Below are 12270 nucleotides of genomic sequence, written 5' to 3' on the forward strand. Positions count from 1 at the left end.
CCCACTTCCCTTTCCCCAAAAGCTTGCTGCCTTGCAGCAACAATGGAGAAGTACAGTATTTACCTGATTCCAAGACAAGTCCGCACCCTGCCCCACCAAGTTCCTTGAAGTCAAAAATCAGGGGATCATTTAAATTCAGAGTTGTCTTCTGTTTGGGTAAATACGATAAGGATTCAGAAACTCTGGCAAACTACAATTCCCAGGGATCTCTGCAAGGAGATACATACAACTACTAGATGTTCATCACGTAACCTTAAGCAATAAGGTAGAATATGGGAGGCAAAAAGCACATCAAACCTGGAGAGAGCAGACTGTAAGCATATTGTGCACAGAACAAAATGCGATCCAGAGCATCTTGCAGTACATGACAGAGTTGCACCCTACTGGGTGTAAAGAAATGTGTGGGCTGGGGGAAAGGAGGCAACTAGCTTCCTACACAGCCCTATGTTCTCAGAGCTCAAACTATACTACAAAGAAATAAAAAAGAAGCCAATATTCCATTTCTGTAGTGAGAAATACTAGAGGTAGGAAGCCAGCTATCTACGTTTGTTAGAGTGATAATAGGCAAGTTTGAAACCAAGTTGTTAGCAGAGGAAATGTGCTTTCTGCAGGTTAGGAAAGGCTTTTAAAGCTGTTGTTTGAAGTGCTGCAGCCAAAAACATTAAAAAGACTATAGAAAAGCTCACTCACCAGGGGCTCAATTGTTCCTCGTTGAGATTATTTGTCTTAATGCTTATTTCCTGCATGTTCTTTTGCCTCACAATAAACCAAAAATGAAAATCTGTGAATTCTACTTCTAGAGACCAAAGTAGGCTATTTCTCAAGATGTCAATATGCACTCTACCAAACAAAATCTATTGTGAAGGTCCATTATGTTTAATGAATAGAGAGTCCTGGGGTTCAGGTGCTCCTTAGAAGCACCATGCCTTTTCACTTTTGTTCAAAAAGTTCTGAGCTTCTACAGAAGCTCTTGCCCTAGAAAAATATCACACCATTTCAATTTCTGATTCTTTTTAACCTGGTAATTCCGATAAACTAAATTGCATACATACAAGAACTATTCCACTCATTTTGTAGGAGAGAGGTTAAGAACATAAGAACAGCCCTGCTGGATCAGGCCCAAGGCCTATCTAGTCCAACATCCTGGCAGGCCCTCTCTCCTGCTGTTACTCCCCTGCAACTGGTACTCAGAGGCATCCTGGTTCTTATGCTCCACTATGATAGTGTAAGGAGAAGAGACCAGATGGTCTAGAAAGACCAGCAAATGGTAGAACCAGTTCCCAAATTTGGCTAGTTATGGGGCAACTTTCAGATGGGTCTACTCAAGGATGGTCCTATGGGCAACAGTGCATAATTTCCTTAACATTTCCCTTTTCTATCATACTACTCAGTGTAGACACAATAAGGCTGTTCACACAAGCAGCCCTGCCCAGGCTACTATTCACATGACATGAGCAACCCTATCTTGTGCAGCTGGGTAGGGTTGTTTGTACGAAGCAGCAGGATCAAGTCTGATCCCAGCACTGCCCTGATGGGTAGCCCAGGAATTTTCCCCAGGCTTTTACTGGGGTAAGAGGGCACATGTGCACCCCCTTACCTCAGTTCCCAGTCTTCTGGCAGCACGACTACTGGAAGCCCAAACCACCACTGAGGCAGCAGGGGAAAGTGCCCTGGGCTCTAGAATGCCTTCAGTGCACTATGTGAGCAGTGCAGTGCATTGTGAGCTTTATGGAAGCTGGATGTCCTTCCCTCAGCCTCCTTGCTGCCATGCTACTCACTGTAGCAGCGCTTGTCTGCTAGCATGGCGTTGTGAGCAGGACTTCAGCTGCGATCATGTAGGGGAAGGTAGGAGCAATCCTGCCTTCCCCTGGCCCTCCCTGTCTCCAAGAAAATAGGTTGTGTATATGACCTCAATTGGAGTGTGCACAAAACCAGTTTGCCCAGGTCAATCTGAGTCCAAACTGGACTGGAACCAAACCAGGCAAGTTTGGCTTTGTATGACTTTTGTATGACCCAGTATGACCTCAATTGGAGTGTGCACAAAACCAGTTTGCCCAGGTCAATCTGAGTCCAAACTGGACTGGAACCAAACCAGGCAAGTTTGGCTTTGTGCCCCCCTAACAGAGCCCCGGCACGTCTTGAATTCGAGCTGGTTCAGGGGTTCTAAGGTTAAAAACAGATCTATTAATTATTATTATTAAGACCCATGACCGGGTCCAGGGGTCAGGGGTGCTGCTGTGGCCACAGGGGGGGATCTGCCATCTTCCCCTCCCCCCACCAGCCTTCCCCCACTCTTCACCACATGCTCCCTGGCCATTTGTGTGGCCTGGGACCCAGGGAGCATGTGCAGTGGCCTCCAAAATGGCCACCGCCACCGGAAGAAGGGCCAGAAGGGCCCGAAAAGGCACCAAAATGGCCCTTTGGAGAGCGGGTGAAGGCTGGGGGGGGGGGGGAAGGGGAGATGGCAGAGACCCACACATGGCCGCAGGGGTTCAGCTTGAGCTGGTTCGCACATCCCTAACCTCAATATGTACAAAAGGCCACTGGAGAAAAAGCTTTCTTCCTGTGTTCTGGGAATCCCTAGGTGCTTTCCAGACTGCATGGGAGGAAGTGGGGTAAAATCCAGCACTAACCCTAACATTTTGAAGCCAGTTAGATTTAGCTGCTTTGAATTTTATATTACTTTGTCCATACACCACTATGGTCATGACCCAGCCACACAGAGGCCCATTGGGCATGCGTGGTGGCCTCCAAAATGGCGTGCCATGGAGGGCAGGCCTGGAACAAGGCCACCTGGACCAGATGATTTGGACATTAACAGAGGCTGGTGGGGGAGGGGGAACCTTTTGAGACTACCTCCCTGTGACCTCAGAGAACCGTCCCGGAGTGGCAGCAGTGAGTTATGGTTCGGTCTGATATTGGGACATCAAACTAAACTGGTTCAACCTGTTCACACATCCCTAGTGCAGCTTTTCAGTGATCTTGCTGCTGGCTATTTGTTAGCACCACCTTTACTCCAAGACTGGAATACAAGTAACTAAATCCCCATTCAAAAGCTGGCCTGGATCAAGGAATGGATTAACCAAAAACATCACAATTACAAATTCTTCCTCTAGGCTCTGCCATGGTGTTGTTACTTTGCCACAAGTCTCCTATCAATTGTTTTCCTTCTCAATGCAGGGGATGCCCTTGAGAGAGGGCCTAAGAGGGTACAGTTTAGGGGCAGATCTGTGGCCCTGTTCTCTCTGAATAGTCTCTTTCCAACTATTACCCATTTGTTGTCAGCAGTAGCGGAGCCAGACCAGTGGAAGCCTGTGTCCAGCTGCAGCTGTGGCCCCGCTCACCCCACCCCCTCGGTGACACAGGGATTAGCCACACACCCACATCTGACATCAGATGCAGGGGGCGTGGTCTGGATCCCGAATGGGCCAGCGCTGCATTCTCAGCACAGCCAGGAGTAGCTCTTCCCTGGCCTAAAGGCAGGGAGAGCTTCTCCTGGCGGTGCTGCGAACGCAGCGCTGGCCATCTAACTCCCGGGCAGGGCTGCGCGGCCCCATTAGGGAGCTAGATTCAGGGCCAGCGCTGTGTTTGCAGCTTGGCCAGAAGTGGCTCTCCCTGCCTTTAGGGCAGGGGAGATCTGCTCCTGGCTGCGCTGTGAACATAGCAATGGCCATTTAACTCCTGAATGGGGCCACAGAGGCCCCCTCAGAAGCTAAACCAGCCCCCCCTGCATCTGACGTCAGACGTGGGGGGCGTGTCAGGGCCATGAAGCATGGCCCCCTGAGGGGCAGCAGCCCAGGGTTCTTTGAAGCCGGTCACCCAATGGTGGCTACGCTCCTGGTGGTCAGACAAACAGTGCCGCACAAGCTTCTAGGCATGTTGGTATTCTCACAGTGTTACTCTAGTCTAGAGCTTTTAAAAAAGAATTTGTATTGGTAGATCCAAGTGACCCAAAAGTTAACAAACCAGATAATGTACAGGGGAAAACCAAAAGGGAAAAATACTTCTGATCTCTACTCTGTTTTATTTTGATGGTAGGTTTTAAGGCCAGAATTAACATTTAATCAAAAGACTAAAAGAAGCATATTCCCACCTGGATTACAACAGACAGCATCATTCTCAGATGGGTGATTTCTTTTTTTCTCACATGCACATGCACTCACACACGAAAAAGCTTTCCCCCTCAAAAGGGCACCTTTAAAGCTGGAATTTTCCTTCAGGCCTCTTGGCTAATCAGGGCATGGGATTAATGTTACTCCCAGATTTAGAATCAGTCAATAGGTAAATTAGCTTTGAATCAGCCCTTTCAAGGGGTTATGAGGATTACTAAAGACACATGTAGTAGGAAGGGAATAAACAACATAGATTGTTCTTCTCAATAGCCACTTAAGAGGGTCTCAATCTGATGGGCAAGATGTACACTGTGTTCAAATAAAAAATAGACATGAGACACCCCCTCTCCACCCCCTGGCAAGGGCACCATAATTGTTCCCTGATCAGCCTGCCCTCATGGATGTCTTGAGGGCAGTTTTTTTTTTTTTTTTCATGTCTAGAGAGATGGAGTATCAAAATTTATCCAAAAAGTGTTTCTCTCTGACACACAGGCTATGCTTCACAAAGCAACTCACCACCTCAGCTACCTGAGGTAGCAGCCACCCACTGCTAGATTCACCTTTTAATTGTATGGAAAAGTCAGCAACAGGTAAGAATCCCAATTAGAACTCAGGAAAATGACAATAGAACTTCACAGAGCAAAAACTGAGCTGATTTCTCTCGCCTTTTCTAAAGAAAGAAAATTTTATATATCAGATTTGAGAGTCTGAAATATTGAAATAAATTGTTCCACCTCTTCAGGGTATTACAGCTGTGCCAAGTTGCTGTCACATTTCCATACGTGCCGATGGCAGTCACTGAGGCAGCAGCTGAAGCACTTTATAGTCTCATAACCAACCCTGTTAGCTAATCTAAACTGTGGCAAAAATTGTAGCACATTTGATACAGTCTGGTTATTAAACCTGCTGCAGTAGCCAACAGCATCCTAGACTGTTTCACTGAACATGGATGGTAACAATAGATGTCAAGCTGTCACCACAGTTGGATGTTACTGGCTGGTCTTGTCCTTTCTGATCTTTCCCAGCAGTGGCCTCTCACTCCATCCCCAGTCAGTCACCTTTTAGAAACTGTTTTATTTGTTGACTTTAAAATAATCCCTCTCATTATAGTTAGCTCAATTAGTAATAGTATTCAGGCATAGTCAAAGGTCTCTTTCTACCAGCACTAATTTGGCCAGTACTCAGGATCTCAGCTGTTGGTTTTCAGTTGCCATGATACTCAGGTCTGGCCTATAGACATGTTTCTCCTTAGTGCCATGTGATTCTGGCACTTTCCCAAAGCCAAAGGCTAGGACAGACGTTAAAGGGCAGCATACCTCAGAACAGTAGGTTAACAATTAAGCTTAACATCACCACTCTCAGTCAATGGTAGGAAACTTCAGGTTTAGCACAATTATATTGTATTCTGCATTTAGCAATAGCAATAGCAATAGCAATAGCACTTACATTTATATACCGCTTTATAGCCGGAGCTCTCTAAGCGGTTTACAATGATTTAGCATATTGCCCCCAACATTCTGGGTACTCATTTTACCGACCTCGGAAGGATGGAAGGCTGAGTCAACCTTGAGCCCCTGGTCAGGAACGAACTTGTAACCTTCTGGTTACAGGGCAGCAGTTTTACCACTGCGCCACCATTTTGATTTCCAAAATACCATTTTGATTTCCAAAATCAATCCAAGTAATCCACAGTATAAAAACATAAAAGAACTCATTCTTTTTCCTATGTAGACCACCATGATAAACTTTTGTTGAAGAGTGGTATACAGTAGTTATATTAATAACATTAAAATATACAAATGAGAACTAAAAATCAGTCAACAGCAGTGTATCAAAAGCCCCAAACGAAACACGTGTGTTTTGTCAAGTTTACAAAACAAAACAAAACCAGCCAGCTAAATTGGCTCCCAAGGGAGACATTTCACATTACTGTGGCAACTACTGAGAAGGTTCTAAAGGTAAAGTGTGCCATCAAGTTGATTTCGACTCCTGGCACCCACAGAGCCCTGTAGTTTTCTTTGGTAGAATACAGGAGGGGTTTACCATCGCCACCTCCTGCGCAGTCTGAGATGATGCCTTTCAGCATCTTCCTATATTGCTGCTGCCCGATATAGGTGTTTTCCATAGTCTGGGAAACACACCAGCAGGGATTTGAACCGGCAACCTTCTGCTTGTTAGTTAAGCATTTCCCCACTGCGCCATTAGGTGGCCTGAGAGGATTCTAGTAGATGCCAACGTTGTTTCACTGGAGGATGGAATTGCTTCTCTGGCCAATCTCAAAGCATGAGAGAGGTCATCCCGAATAAGAGTCCATTACAAAAATCAAAACCCTGTTTTCACAAGGGCAAGATTCAAAACAATCACAACAAGCTTGAACATTGGGGCAAAGCCAGATAAAGACACACAAAACAAACCCAGATAAAAACAAAGTATTGGATTTAGATAATAAAAATCAAATTATTATTATTATTATTATTTTACATTTATATCCCGCTCTTCCTCCAAGGAGCCCAGAGCAGTGTACTACATACTTGAGTTTCTCTTTCACAACAACCCTGTGAAGTAGGTTAGGAATGCAGCGTATACAAGTTGTTCTAGTTAGAATTAATCAGCCTACTTTCCTTTCACTGTCTCTTTAACTGGACTAAATTTGGTTCAAATCTTGTCTGGTCGATGACCAAAATAAAGTGATTCTTTGGTTCAAATCAAGGTCCACAAGTTAGATCTCTTGCACCTCAAATGTTTGTATGTCCACCATCTTGAATCAGGGTGGATGATATCATTACAAACTACACCATTAAGGTATCCCTGTGTGTCACTCACTACAACTGTACCAAATTTGGTTCAAATTGCTTAGACAGTCCTCGTTAGTGCACTTGCACCTCAAAAGTTCACACGTCCATCATCTTGGATCGGGGTGGATGACCTCATCACAAACTACAATACTGGGACATTCCTGTGTCCACACAGATGTAGCAAATTTGGTTCAAATCCATTAGACTCTCCACAAGTTAGTGCACTTGTGCCTCAAAAGTTTATGTGTCTGCCATCTTGAATTGGGTTTGATGACATCATCACAATTTATGCTGTTGAGGTGTTCCTATGTGTCCCTACAGCTGTAGCATATTTGGTTCAAATTGGTTAAATGGTTCACGAGTTATCCCACTTGTGCCTCCAAGGTTTATGCATCAGCCATCTTGAATCAGTATGGATGACATCATCACAAACAATGCCATGGAGGTGTTCCTGTGTGTCACTCACTGCAACTGTACCAAATTTGGTTCAAGTGAGTTAGATAGTAGGGATGTGCATGAACCTGTTCGAAGGCCCTTTTTATGGGCCTCCAAACAGGTTCAAACACTGGCCGGTTCTAACATTCAGCGGGGGTGGGTTAGGACTTTAAGCCATTGAGGTGTCCCTATGTGTCCCTACAATTGTACCCAATTTGGTTCATTTTGGTCCAGGTGTTGTGAAGTTGATAGCGGGGGACACACACAGAGAATGCTGTGTGATCTCACAAGCCTACTGGAAAGTAGGCTAAAAATGGGGGAGACCAGGCTTGGCAGTAGAACTACATAGGAGAAGGATCTTAGGCATCTCGGTGGGCCACAAGTTGGATATGGGTCAGCAGCGTGATGCAGCTGCTAAAAAAATGTCAACACAACCTTGGGCTGTATTAACAGAGGCACAGTGAGAACTGAAACATGAACAGGGGCATCACTAGAACTGATATTTTCACTCTGTTCTGCCCTGGTCAGACCTCAATTGGAAAACTGTGTCCAGTCCTGGACACCACATTTTAGGAAGGACGTTCATGAAGTGGTACAGATTCAGAGGAGGAAACAAAGAATCAAAGATGCTAAGGGGTCTGAAAACCATGTCCTTTGAGGAATGGTTAAAGGAACTGGGTATATTTTGCCTGGAGAAGATAGCAAAATAAAGTGTGCCGTCAAGTCAGTGTTGACTCTTTGCGACCACAGAGCCCTGTGGTTGTCTTTGGTAGAGTACAGGAGGGGTTTACCATTGCCTCCTCCCATGCAGTATGAGATGGTGCCTTTCAGCATCTTCCTATATTGCTGCTGCCTGATATTGGAGTTTCTGTTTCCTATAGTCTGGGAACCATACCAGCGGGGATTGGAACCAGCAACCTCTGACTTGCTAATCAGGTCATTTCCCTGCTGTGCCATTAGGTGGCTACTAAGGGAAAATACATTAGCCATGATCATCATATACCTGAAGAGCTGCCACAAAGAATGGATTGACTTGTTCTCTGTTGTTCCTGAGGGCAAGACTAGAACTTATGGGATGGAATTTCTGGAAAGCAGATATAGGCTTTAAAAAACCAAAAAACGGAAATTTCCTGACCATAAGAGTTGTTCAACAGAGGATCAGCCTGCCTCATATAGTGGTGGGCTCTGATCACTGGAAGTTTTCAACTAGAGGTTGAATGCCCATCTGTCAGGAATGTTGTAGTGGATTCCTGTACTGAGCAGGGGCATGGGACTCCATGGTCCCTTCCAACTCTATGATTCCTTTTCAGTCATGAACCTCATTCAGTGGCCTTGGGAAAACACCTCCTTGGAGCAAGGAAGAAACGAATCAAAATACATCATGCACCCTGACAAGTGTTACCCATGTATATAGGGCATTCCCAACTTGCCCTTCCTCTAGAAAGCCAGGTGTAGTGTATTGGACTGGGGGTTCTCATTTTTATCTCCTTGGGATGAAATTACTTGTGAGCAAGTTAGGCTGAGAGATAGTGACTTGCTCAAAGACATCCAATCATTAGGTTCAAATTAAAACTGAAAATTATAAAAAGCTAAAGAACCTACCAGATATAACAAAAAATAATAATGGAGCATTAAAAAGCCTCCTTTAAAAGGTGCATTAAAAAAAATTAAAAACAGTGAGGGAGGGAGCAAGCATGGCGAAGTTCTTCAGAGAGGGCATTCCAAAGCTGAGGGGCCACAACCAAAAAGGCCCTGTCTCTATATGGAAAAGAAAACAGGTCTCCTGTATCTTTAAGAAATGTACAGAAATGCCATACAGGGGATAGGAAAGCTGAACCCACTGAAATTGTCTCTACTGTACTGGAAACCTGTCCTTTTTCACATATGGCAGCCCTCTTTGGATAAATGGAGTTTTTAATCTAGATTTCCCCAGATACAATCTAGATTTCCCCAGATATAGCCATGACAGCAGGCCAGTGCAGTTACAAAGTCAGATAGTATATACCTCCTTTACACCTTCCAGCATTTCAAAGGTTAACACTTCTACACAAACTGAAATATGCAGATCTTTGGGAACAACAATCTATGTAAGCCATGGAAAAGCATTAAAGAAGCATTTATTTAAAACAAATAAAACTTAGATTAACCATGGAAAAAAGACCTTCAAAAGGAAAATAAATCTCAGTACTGTAGCTGATTGCAACTGCATCGTATTTGTCCCTAGGTTTTCATTCTAGATGACAGCAAGGGAGATATGAAGGACAGAGTAAAAGGAAGCAGAAGCAAAGTGGGATCGTTGCTATTGACTGGATGCAAACTGGCATCTTCATTTATTTCAGTGGCAGCAACCCAACACTTTCAGTTTCACGGTGAAAAGGGCTGGGAGGATGTTGGAAACGAGGATAGTAGAACTGTCTGTTATATTTCCATCATTTGCTATGGCACCCTCCCATTTCCTGTTCTAAATACAAGGTGGCTTTTTTTCATTGCTTTAAATTACCCAACTGCAAGCATGCCTGGTGAAGATGTGGGAAGACGGAGAGAGTCCTCCTGGAAGACATCTGGGGAGACAGAGAGGGAGAATCTCAACTCTCATCAGGCCAGATCACCCATTCTTCTACATAACAGGCCCCACTGATGACAGTGCATGGGCAGAGTGCACTCTAGATCACATCCCATGTTGCATCACTGATTCATCACCAAGAAGTGGGGCAAGAAGAAAAGCTTGCTCATTATTGATCTGAGCAGATGTCTCACAATGGCCTCCTTTCTGACAACTTCCCAGGCAACACCTTCATTAAATCATTAAATTCTAAATACATCTGCTTCTGCACATCATTGGTAATTCCTTCCTGTAAGTTTTGGAAAGGAAGGACAGGATCAGCTTCCCACTACAAGTATCTCATGATCCTCTCAAGTTCCATTTCTCCCGCCACTCAGTTTTGACATGTCACATCAAAGTTGCAGTAGCACAAACTCAGGGTTTGGGTTTTTAAAAAAAAACATAAACTAAGCCTGCAGAAGGAGGCGGCACACTATGTTCAAGGAACAGAAAGATCAATACTGGGACAAGGGGTAACAGAAATGAAATGAAATAGCAAGGGGAAAAAATGTGACAAGGAGCCTGGATGTGCAAACAACATAAGACAACCCCATGTCAAAGTCAGCATTAGAAATCCAATTTCAAAACACTTGGTTTCTTTCAAGTAATACATATAAGATCAAATGATGTGATCATTTGGATTGATTTGACAAGGCCATGGTCATTTTATAGTGCCTAAATGCTATGAAGACTCCTGGCAAAGTTTAATCAGTCCTAGTAGTTGTGTGCAGTTTATTATTGAGACTTCCCAAACACTTTCCCCTTCCCATTCCTTATACACCAATCAGTTAATGGCCATCTGTTAACATTTTGAATGCACTAGAGGAAACGGCCAAATTCCTGGCCAAAATAACCCTGGAGAGGTGAAATTCATTTTTCCTGAAACCATTAATTTGGAATGGCAGAAGAGAAAGGAACCTTCTTCCTTGGTTTACCAGCTCTGCCTTTTTACATTTGCTGTGATTTGGAAGGTGTGGATTGGCAGGGCTGGCTTCAGGTGAGAGGGGCCTTTGAAAAACTGCCCACCACCACCACCACGTGTGGGACATCCTTAACATTTGATGAGGGGGATCATGATCATGGGCCCAGATCCCTCCCTCCCACCCCACTCATTTTACTGAACTCTCCCCCACAAAACCTAACCACCCATATTTTCAGTCCCCAGAAGATGCTTTTCTCTTCCCCCGCCCCTGCAAAAAGAGTCTTTCCTTCATAAGACACGGGAGGCCTTTCTTTTCCCTCCCCTCCCTAACCCCCTTAAAATTGTTCTTGTTGCCTGCCTAAGAAACAAATGGGCTAGTTAGAGCCTGCCCAGGGTACAAAAGGCCCAGAGATTGTCTGGTCAGCACCATTGTGGGCTTTCGAAATGCCTTGAGAAATCAGCCTTCAGAAGGAGCTTGCTTGGTAATTACACCTCAGCCAAGCAGTGAAGAAAAACATCAGTCTAAATAACAGTTATTTTTGTTACATTTTCTGTTTTGCTACTTTTAATAAAAGCATTGTACAAAGGCTACAAAAATACTTTTGTGAAGCTCTCATCCCCTTTTTCCATGATAGAAGTGCATGGAAGTTCACAAGTAGGCAGGTCTTCCAGAGGATATTAAAGGTGAGTCAGGCATTACTTTGAGATACTTGTTGTGGTTATGAGACTTGTCAACTTTTGTGAACATACAAATATGAAGTCCAAGTTCTTAAGGACTATAACAAACACATATACCTGAAGAAATGAGCCTCCAATGAATCCCTTCTAGAACAGAAATATAAATTCCTGACTAAACCAAACACAGGTGGTGCAGCCAGTTCTTTCTGTTTCCAGAAGAAGCCAAAGAAGCAGAGTGCTGATTGGCTGGCTTTTAAATGAACTTAGCTCCCTCCCACTTCCCCATATAGCTGAGTGCAACAGAACACTGAGTGCCACACTTAGCAGGGTGTTTATATTTATTTATTTCAATGCTAAATGAGTGTTTAAATGGCTAAGCATGCTAGACACCTGGAAAAGGTTATGAAAGGACATACCAACAGAAGTGATCCAAAGGTAGGGATAGATGTTTTGTGTGTGTGCATAATCCAGGCATGTGGTGATGGCCAAAAGGAATCACTACAGGAAAAGACGTGAGTATCAGCTGCTACCCTGCTCTACCTTCAGAGAGCTTAAGGTAGCTTTCACAGGGTTCCCAAATATTCTCCCATCCAGGCACTCCACCCGCTTTACTGGAGGTGCATAACCACATCACTGGTCTTTGGACCATTTTCATGGCATGTTTTAAGGACACGTGATACAGTCACCTTGTTGAAGCTGAACAACTCTGAGTCTGATTGGTGTCTG

At 44.3% G+C, this 12270-nt stretch overlaps 1 long non-coding RNA gene across 2 annotated transcripts in view; it reads right to left on the bottom strand.

The window, feature by feature from the left end:
• LOC128334626 (uncharacterized) overlaps positions 1-11785 on the bottom strand; it is a 109916-nt gene extending 98131 nt beyond the window's left edge. For both annotated transcript variants that reach the window (XR_008311343.1, XR_008311344.1), the window contains exon 1: positions 11662-11785. This is a non-coding gene — a long non-coding RNA (uncharacterized LOC128334626). The remainder of the gene's footprint in view (positions 1-11661) is intronic.
• Between the last annotated feature and the right edge of the window lie 485 nt (positions 11786-12270).

Source organism: Hemicordylus capensis, chromosome 1, assembly GCF_027244095.1.
Source record: "Hemicordylus capensis ecotype Gifberg chromosome 1, rHemCap1.1.pri, whole genome shotgun sequence".
NCBI lineage: Eukaryota > Metazoa > Chordata > Lepidosauria > Squamata > Cordylidae > Hemicordylus > Hemicordylus capensis.